Below are 10,324 nucleotides of genomic sequence, written 5' to 3'. Positions count from 1 at the left end.
GCGGCACCCAGCATATACATATTAAAAGTTCCCCGTCTGTTTACACCCTACGGTGCGGCGTTTGGGAAATCGCGCTGTGTGTTGTGTGCATTCACACTTAATACTGTTGTGCTGTATACCCGGTGATGTCATTGGGTGTGTCTGTGCAGCCATATCCATGGCTTATTTCTGTGGTTTTACGGTTGCAACTGCAATGGTACTGCCTGTAGTGTTACATTACAGTTGCCTGCATTGCCTTGGCTTTGCATCTTACATTACTGCATCCTGCAGGCACATGGCATATGATGCATTTTATCTGCAGCCGCAGTTATGCTACCTCTGTACTTGGTTGTGCTATTTCGGTTATTTGCTCTTTGCATTTCTGCTACATCCCCTACTATCTTTGCATTCATATGCCTCCCCTTTCCCGTTATGCAGGAGTCTGCATGCAGAGTTATCGGCTGCCGCCGTTTGCCCTTCCTGGATTGATTGGTGTTGATTGCTCATTACGGCTCCATTTACACTGCTTCCGCATTTCCTCGTATTCTCCGCATTACCTTCCTATATCCGTGGTTGTTGACGGGGAGGCCGTCACATGACTGGTTTAGGGAACGTAGTCATCCTCGTGCACATGCATCTGTACGCGCATTATGTACTCTCAGCGCATCTATTTCCTAACACGCCAGTCCTGATGCTGTGATGTGCATTGTACAGCCCAGATTTGCTGACCTCCAATATCCTTCCTCCAAATGTGGCACACCCCTCTGTGGTTGACATGTATCTCGTGTAGGCCACTCCTCGGTGTAGTACCGCTACGCCGTTTGCTCCATCCTTACACCGCCGCCGTTTTTGCGATTCACTATTATCTGCCTCATTTGCATGGAATTGACTACTAATACATGGTTACGGCGCCGAACACCGCCACCACTCCTTGACAACCATTGCGCTGGGGTTGAAGCTTTACATACATACTATGGTGTGTGGTGGCTGTGCAGCTGATGTGTGTTATACTGCTCTTTTAGGACATTGTCATATTATTTCATTGCTTTGCAACTTCTGTGCACATATCCCGGGGGTCTGCTGTTCTTTCTACGTACGTGCCATTTATGTCATTTTTACATTTTGTGCATATTTTCTTTGGACATTCTCGGTGCCTTTCCACATTGGCATATTGCACCTATATGATACCTGACTTTGACAGCCTTCCGTTACTCCTCGGTCATGTTTGGGTAAATGTAAACCGTTTTTGGTTTACATTGCGTCTTTACGCTACGCCTGCGCCACTTTGTGGATCGCTATTTGCCCTCATTTGCATGGTGCAATACCGCACACAGTGTGTTTTGCATACCTAAGCCGGGGGCGGAGACGGTCCGGCGCACGCCGGTAGTGCACGTGGAATTCATTCATACCTGAATCGCTCAGCAGCCATATTTGGCGTTATAACGCCGACGCTATGCTGGCGCCTGGCGCAAGGTTCATGAATCCGGGGGAGTATTTTTAGCGCTTTCTTTCACAATTTAATGCCGTGAACTTCTTCAGAAAAAGAAGAGACTTGCCAAACTCTTCTTTTATATTGCATAAAAGGAAGTGATGTCATAAATTGAACATCATGATCATAAAACCATCTTTTTTTGCATAAAATAATATATATATATATATATATATATATATATATATGTATATATATATATATATTAACAGCCTTAGAAATAAACTTATTCTAAAAACATTTTCATATAAAACAGATGTGTCTTGTTATGCATCTCATTATATTTACTTTAAACAAAGTTCAAAGTATAATGAATAATATTGTTATAAAAAATCAATGTTTGACAGCAAGTCTGTGTATCTGATATATATCTTTGATATGTGTGGTGTATTTTTAACACAGTATTAATTCATTGTGTCATGTTGGTATTGATTGTGCTGTCTTCATATATTTGCTTGATATAAACTGTGCATTTTAAGTTATGCATACATCAATTAATGCAAAATGCCCTTCTAGAGTTTTTTATGTATAAGACATGCAATACCAACATGACACAATGAATTAATACTGTGTTAAAAATACACCACACATATCAAAGATATATATCAGATACACAGACTTGCTGTCAAACATTGATTTTTTATAACAATATTATTCATTATACTTTGAACTTTGTTTAAAGTAAATATAATGAGATGCATAACAAGACACATCTGTTTTATATGAAAATGTTTTTATAATAAGTTTATTTCTAAGGCTGTTAATATATATATATACATATATATATATATATATATATATATTATTTTATACAAAAAAAGATGGTTTTATGATCATGATGTTCAATTTATGACATCACTTCCTTTTATGCAATATAAAAGAAGAGTTTGGGAAGTCTCTTCTTTTTCTGAAGAAGTTCACGGCATTAAATTGTGAAAGAAAGCGCTAAAAATACTGTCTCTTGGTGGTCACTGAAAGTCTATTTCTTCGTTTGTTTCTTTGTTTGTTTGTATGCTTGTTATTTCCCTGAAAAGCTAATTCCACCTAAAACGTGGCTTTTCAGTGCTTCTGTGGATCCCTAGTGATATCTGCATTGCTTACTGTACTTATTTCCTTGTTTCACTTGAAAGAAAGTTACTGTTTGTCATTTTTGCATTTAAGTTACCTGGCACTTGCTCACTAAAGCAATTATATAAGTCAGCACTAAAAATTAAAAGCACTACACCCTCACAAACTCCCCTGAGTACCTTGCTCCCCATTGGCCATTTTTTCAATTATAAAGAAATTCCCAATACTATTCTAGCATGTCCAAAGGTCAGTTGTCAATCTCCTCTCCAGTCCAGCTGGTGAATCTGGGAATCTTGAGGCAATGTTACAACTGCCTCATGTACACAGACAACCCTCTCCTCCTCCCAACAAATTCCAACACATGTGAGAGATGCAACCATATAGCCAAACTGGAGGCTAAGCTTTCTCAACTCAGTACTGGCGTAACCAGTCAGGAGGAGAAGGAAACCACACTCACTAAAATTCCAGTCTCACATAGACCTACCACGACAGCAAACCAAACACATAAACACACAAAACATACTTGGAGGCTCTAAATAAAAATCTGCCTAAGCAGCAGAGACCTCCAAAGCAGACACCCAAGCAACCGCTACCCCAAAACAAAACACGTGCAACACATAGCTCACAAAGCCAGTGTGCCAAACAGTCACAGCCCTTAAGGCTAAACAACACACCTGATACACTTGTAATAGGTGACTCTATCATCAGGCACACTGACGTCCCACTCACCAGGCTGAACAAGGAGAAGGTCATGGTGAGTTGCCTGTCGGGCGCTAGGATCCGCCACATAACACAAGCACTCAGGTCACTCCAAGGCAAGTACAAATATGACTCAGTCATTGTCCATGCTGGTGTGAATGACCTGAGACGTACCTCCCTGGACTACATGAAAAGAGACATAGAGGAGCTCTCTGAGCATGTAGCCCAGGCCGGTATGACCCTGACCTTGAGTAGCATCTTACCCTCACCAAGAATGATGCCACAGTATGAAGACAAGATTATCCATTTCAACAATTGGCTTAAGTATTGGTGTCATTCAAGGGGGATCCAGTGCCTGTTAGCCTGGGATGACATGCTCGACAAGCCATGATGCTTTGCTAGGGACGGCTTGCACCTGTCACCCCTGGGCTTTCGGATATTGGCAAAGGCTCTTGCTACCCCCATAGTGCCTTTTTTAGGCAATTCTCAAAAGACAAACCCACCTCCATAGGTATCACAAGGGATAAGGAACTAAGAGTAATGCTACTCAACGCCAGAAGTCTAAACCTCAAGATGCACTTCGAAACTCTCCTTAGCATGGAGAACATCGATATCTGTGCAGTAACAGAAACCTGGTTCAAGGCTCTCGAGAGCACCCCAGCACTACCAGGTTATACCTCATACCATGCTTTTCGGCCCCAAAACTTGGACCGAACCACAAAAGGAGGGGGAGTATCAATATTTGTCAAAGATACCCACACCTCCAGCTTGGGGGCACAGCATGAAGCATCAGAGACTATCCATGTGCAACTAACAGTGGGTAAAACTGCCTTCCAGTTTATAGCCTGCTACAGACCACCCTCTCAAACCCAGGAACCCCACTCGGCCTTCCTGAGAACACTGGAAAATATGAAGGTCTCTCCAAACACCATTATATTGGGTGACTTCAACTACCCAACCATAGACTGGGAGCATTACTCTAGCTCCAACACCCTAGACCAAAGGTTCCTAGAATTTATAAACACAAATGCTATGGAACAACTTGTTAAAACTCCCACAAGAGAGGAAAACATACTGGACCTGATCATCACCAACATGGGGACTTTATGCTCCAGACCAGAAGTGTATCCCTCACTGGTAAGATCAGACCATAAACTAATCCCACTGGATATTCACATCCCGACCCCACCCCATGCCCAGAAAACCACAGTGAAAAACTTCTCTAAAGCAAATTTCACACTCCTCAAAACCGAGGTGGAATCCTTCAAAGCCCCCGGGCCTGTGGATAATATGGCCCAGACCGCAAAATCCTTTATAAACGCATTCTATGAACACCTTCAGGAATGCATGGATCATGCAATCCCAAATAAAATCAAGACCCAATCCTCCAAAGGCAGAGGTCCTGTCTGGTGGATCCCAGCCATAAACAAACTATACAATAGAAGGAGGAAGCTACTACATGATAGAGCAAAATCCCAAAAAGGGAAGGCATCTCTGATCAGTATTAGCAAAAAACTACGGGCACTCATAAAATCGTCTAAGGCCAGCTTCGAGAGAAAAATTGCACAGGACACTAAGGATAATTACAAGGCTTTCTTTAGTTATGTTAGGAACCTGGGTGGGAATTCCCAGATATGCTCAGAATTAGTCCAAAATGACAAAAATTACACCGAACCCACAGACATTGCCAACATCCTAGCTGACAGGTTCAGCGCAAACCTCTCCCCCCCCTCCGAACCAAAAGGGCTAATATCTATCCCAGCAGAGTGCTGCCCCCCTGACATCTCAGATGCTCAGGTAAGAGATGCCCTCTCCAAAGCAAGAAACACAGCATCAATGGGACCAAACAGTGTCCCGGGCTGCGTCCTACATGAACTCCAAGAAGAGCTAAACCCAAACCTAAAACTACTGTTCAGTCTCAGCCTTACTACAGGATATGTACCCAAAGAGTGGCGTACAGCAACAGTGGTCCCTCTCCACAAAGGTGGTGCCTCAACGGATCCTGGAAACTATCGCCCCATAAGTCTCACTAGCTTGGTCTGCAAAGCTATGGAAAGGATCATCATGGACCATATAAACAAACATATTGGGGACCTACAGACACTGGATCCTACCCAGTTCGGCATTGTTAAGGTCAGATCCTGCCTCTTAAACCTGGTCGATTTCTTTGAAACAGTCACCAAGGCCATTGACAAGGGGAAGGTGGTCCACACAGCCTACCTGGACCTCGCAAAAGCCTTCAATACAATACCCCACTCTGGCATTATAGATAAGCTCACCAGCTTAAATATAAACCCCTATGTCACTAGATGGGTTGCAAACTGGCTCAAGGACAGAACCCACATGGTTAGAATAGCTGGAGCCATGTCAGACTCCAAACCAGTTACAAGTGGCATCCCACAAGGCTCAGTTCTGGGACTTCTCTTGTTTGGTATATATTTCTTGGAGGTACAGGCCAACATGGAAGGACTGTGGCTGACCAAGTTCGCAGATGACTGCAAACTGGGCGGCATAATAGACTCTCCAGCCGACACAAGCATCCTCCAAAAGGGCCTCATAGAAACAGACAACTGGTGCCAGAGCCATGGCCTCAAGCTAAACGCCAAAAAGTGTATAGTCATCCCCTTTGGCAAAAACAAAGTGCCCACAAATTACCACATAGGTGGTAATCCATTAAGTACAGAAGAAGTAATTAGGGACCTGGGGACCCAAGTTGATAGCAATCTCTCATTTGACAACCACGTGGCCAAAGTGGTTAGAAAAACATTTTATATAGCCCACCTAATCATGAAGGGATTCACATCTAGATCAGGGGAGGTCATCGTGCCTCTTTACTCATCCCTCATCAGGCCCATAATTGAGTACAATGCCCCTTTTGGGATGTACCTTACCAGACACCTGCAGCAACTGGAAAGACCCCAAAAGTACCTCACCAAGAGGATCAAGGGGCTCAAACAGATGCCGTATGCTGCCCGGTTAAAGAAACTCCAGCTCTACTCAGTGGCATACCGCCTGCTCAGAGGCGATCTGTGCCTGACATATAAAGCCATGTCCAACCCAGAATTAATGGACATGCTGCACCTCAGAAAATCCAAATCCCATTGAGCTACGCGCTCAAGGGACTTGAACCTCAGCACTGAAATAAATAGGACATGCTGGAGGGACATATTCATAACCCAGAGGCTCCCTTCACTCTGGAATAAAATCCCAGTCCAGGTTAGGCAGAGTCCCTCATTGACTCTCTTCAAGAGGAATCTTGATGAGTGGATGGGAGATCGTAGGTTTACCCCGGGTATCACTTCTGTGTCACTGTTAGACAGAGGCACAGTATACTAACCTCGAAAAAGGGCATAGCAAAATTAATTTAAAATGGGTGGCGAAAGCCATACACACTCTGGCTAGGCTTATAAATGCCCTAGGGCAGATAGCCTAGTATGAACCTATGAACCTATGAACCTAACCCTGCCCCTAACTCTAACCCTATGCCTTACCTTAGAAAAACACTTTCTGTGATACTACCTATATTTAAGCAAACAATGCCTGAATGTGTAGTGGGATTTTGGTTTATAGATCACAAAAGGAAACTCTTTGTTTCCTTTTGCAATTTAAAATTTTTTTTTTTGATTTCTTATGTTGCTTTTTGAAATGCCAGCATCAATCATATATTTTTTTATGTCTGTATCTTTCAAAAAGTCAGAATAAGCTCATGTCTATATCTGTATCTATATATATTTTTCTTTCTCTTTATACATAAATATATATATATATATATATATATATATATATATATATATATATATATATATATATATATGTATATATATATATATATATATATATATATATAGATAGATAGATATACAAATCCTTACTCCCACATCCTAATCACACACATGCGCACACACATTTACATATAATCACAAATACATAAATATACATAATTTTATATACAACGGATATAAAAAGTGTACACACACCTGTTAAAATGCCAGTTTTTTGTGATATAAAAAATGAGACCACAATAAATCATTTCAAAACTTTTCCCACATTTAATGTGACCCATAACCTGTACAATTCAATTGAAAAACAAACAAATCTGTTATGGGAAAAATATAAAAAAGTAAAAAAAAGTACAATAAGCTGGTTGCATAAGTGTGCGAACCCTTAAACTAATATGTTGTTGAAGTACCTTTTGATTTAATTACAGCATTCAGTCATCTTGGGTAGGAGTATATCAGCATGACACATCTTGACTTGGCAATATTTGCCCACTCTTCCTTGCAAAAGTGCTCCAAATCTTTCATATTGTGAGGGCATCTCAGGTCCACAGCCCTCTTCAGGTCAATCCACAGATTTTCTATTGTTTTTAGGTCTGGGTTCTGGCTGTGCCATTCCAAAACTTAAATTTTCTTGTGGTGAAGCCATTCTTTTGTTGATTTGGATGGATGCTTGGAGTCATTGTCATGTTGAAAGGTGAAACTCCTCTTCATCTTCAAGTTTCTAGCAGACTCCTGAAGGTTTTGGGCCAAAAGTGACTGGTACTTGGAAATGTTCACAATTCCCTCCACCTTGACTAAAGACCCAGTTTCAGCTGAAGAAAAGCAACCCCAAAGAATGATACTGCTACCATTGTGCTTCACTGTGGAGATGGTGCTCTTTTGGTGATGTGAAGTGTTGTTTTTTGTGCCAAACATACCTTTGGGAATTGTGGCCAAAAAGTTCAGCCTTGGTCTCATCAGTCCATAACACATTTTCCCACATGCTTTTGGGAGACTTGTATTGTTTTGCAAATTTTACCTGGGCCTGGATGTTTTTCTGGGTATGAAAAGGCTTCTGTCTTGCAACCATACCCCATAGACCAGACATATGGAAAATACAGGAGATTGTTTTCACATGTAGTACACAACCAGTACTTGCCAGAAATTCTTGCAGCTCCTTCATTGTTGCTGTAAGTCTCTTGGCAGCCTCCCTGACAAGTTTTCATCTTGTCTTTTCATCAATTTTGGAGGAACACCCAGTTCTTTGCAATGTCACTGTTGTCCCATATAGGTACATAGGTTCATAGGATGGTACTAGGCTATCAGCCCTAGGGCCTATACAAGCCTAGCCATAACAATCCCCTGGCTATTTCTTCCCACACTATTTACTTCCCTGGACCCCTGTCTAGCAGGATGACTGAAGTGATCCCCGGGGTGAATTTCCTTTCTCCCATCCAGTCGTCAAGGTTCCTTTTGAAGAGGGCCATAGAGGCACTCTGCTTGACACATATGGGCAATCTATTCCAGAGTCTGGGGAGTCTCTGGGTCAGGAACCTATCCCTCCAGCATGTTTTGTTTATTGTGATGACAAGGTTTAGATCCCTGGAGTGTGTGGCACTGAGGGATTGGGATTTCTTTAAGTGTAGCATGTCCAACAGCTCTGGGTTTGACATGACCTTGTATGTTAAGCAGAGATCACCTCTGAGTAGACGATATGCGACAGAGTATAGCTGGAGTTTTTTAAGGCGGTCAGCATAGGGCATCTGCTTTAGGCCTGTGATTCTTTTAGTGAGGTATTTCTGCGGCCTTTCCAGTTGTTGCAGATGTCTTGAGAGGTACATACCAAATGGGGCGTTGTATTCTATAATGGGTCTAATGAGGGATGAGTACAGTGGGACAATGACCTCCTTTTTTCTGGATGAAAAGCCCTTAGTGATGAGGTGTGCCACATAGAAGGATTTCCTGACTGTTGTGGTGATGTGGTTATCAAAGGTGAGACCACTGTCCACCTGTGTCCCTAAGTCTCTTATCACACTTTCGGTGTTTAGTGTACTGCCACCTATATGGTAATTCACGGGTACATGTTTTTTCCCAAAGGGGATAACTATACATTTCTTGGCATTGAGCTTGAGCCCATGGCTCTGGCACCAAGTATCTGTTTCTGTAAGGCCCTTTTGTAGAGTATCCACATCATCTGGGGATTCAATAATGGCTCCCAGTTTGCAGTCATCTGCAAACTTTGTTATCCAGAGTCCCTTAGTGTTGGCCTGTACTTCAGAGAAGTAGATGCCAAACAAAAGTGGTCCCAGGACTGAACCCTGAAGTACTCCACTTGTCACTTGTCTGGAGCTGGATTTGGAGTTGGCTACTTTTACAGTGTGGGTTCTATCAGTAAGCCAGTTAGCAACCCATTGGGTGACGTAGGGATTAATGCCCAGCTTAGTAAGTTTATGTATGATTCCAGAGTGGGGGATGGTGTCAAAGGCCTTGGCAAGGTCTAGATAGGTTGTGTGGACCACCTTACCCTTGTCCATGGCTCTGGAGACTGATTCAAAGAAGTCAATCAGGTTCAGGAGACAAGATCAGCCCTTCATGAACCCAAACTGGGTGGGGTCCAGTGCTTGAAGGTTGCCAATGTCTTTGTTTATAAGTTCCATGATAATACGCTCCATGGCCTTGCAGATAAGGCTTGTCAGACTGATGGAACGGTAGTTTCTGGGATCCAAGGTGGATCCCTCCTTGTGGAGGGGGATAACTGTAGCTCTGCGCCACTCAGTGGGCACGAAACCTGAGGAGAGGCTATGATTAAACATGACACTTAGATGAGGTGCCAGTTCATATTGTAGTTCATGTAGTACACAGCCCGGGATGTCATCTGGTCCCATGGATGCTGTATTCTTAGCTTTGGAGAGTGCGTTTTTTACCTGTGTGGCCATTATTACCAGAATTTGGCAATCTTCCGGTATTGAGATGGGCCATTTAGGGGGTGAGAGGGGGTGAAGTTGGCACTGAATCGATCTGCCAGGATATTGGCAATATCTTTCGGATCAGTATGGTGATATTTTCTCCACTTTTGATGACTGTCTTCACTGTGTTCCATGCCATATCCAATGCTGTGGAAATTTTTTGTACCCTTCTCCTGACTGATACCTTTCAACAATGAGATCCCTTTGATGCTTTGTAAGCTCTCTGTGAACCATGGCTTTTGTTGTAGCAGACACTGACAGCTGAACTTTATTTGGGGTTAATCAGAGTCTCTTTAATTGATGGCAGGTGTGTACCCAATAAGAATGAATGCTGTAATTAAATCAAAAGGTGGTTCAACAAAGTA

This window comes from Protopterus annectens, chromosome 2.part2, assembly GCF_019279795.1.
Source record: "Protopterus annectens isolate FY-2018-M chromosome 2.part2, PAN1.0, whole genome shotgun sequence".
In the NCBI taxonomy this organism is placed as follows: domain Eukaryota; kingdom Metazoa; phylum Chordata; order Ceratodontiformes; family Protopteridae; genus Protopterus; species Protopterus annectens.
The sequence above is the reverse complement of the archived record's forward strand: the minus strand, read 5'-3'. Positions refer to the sequence as shown.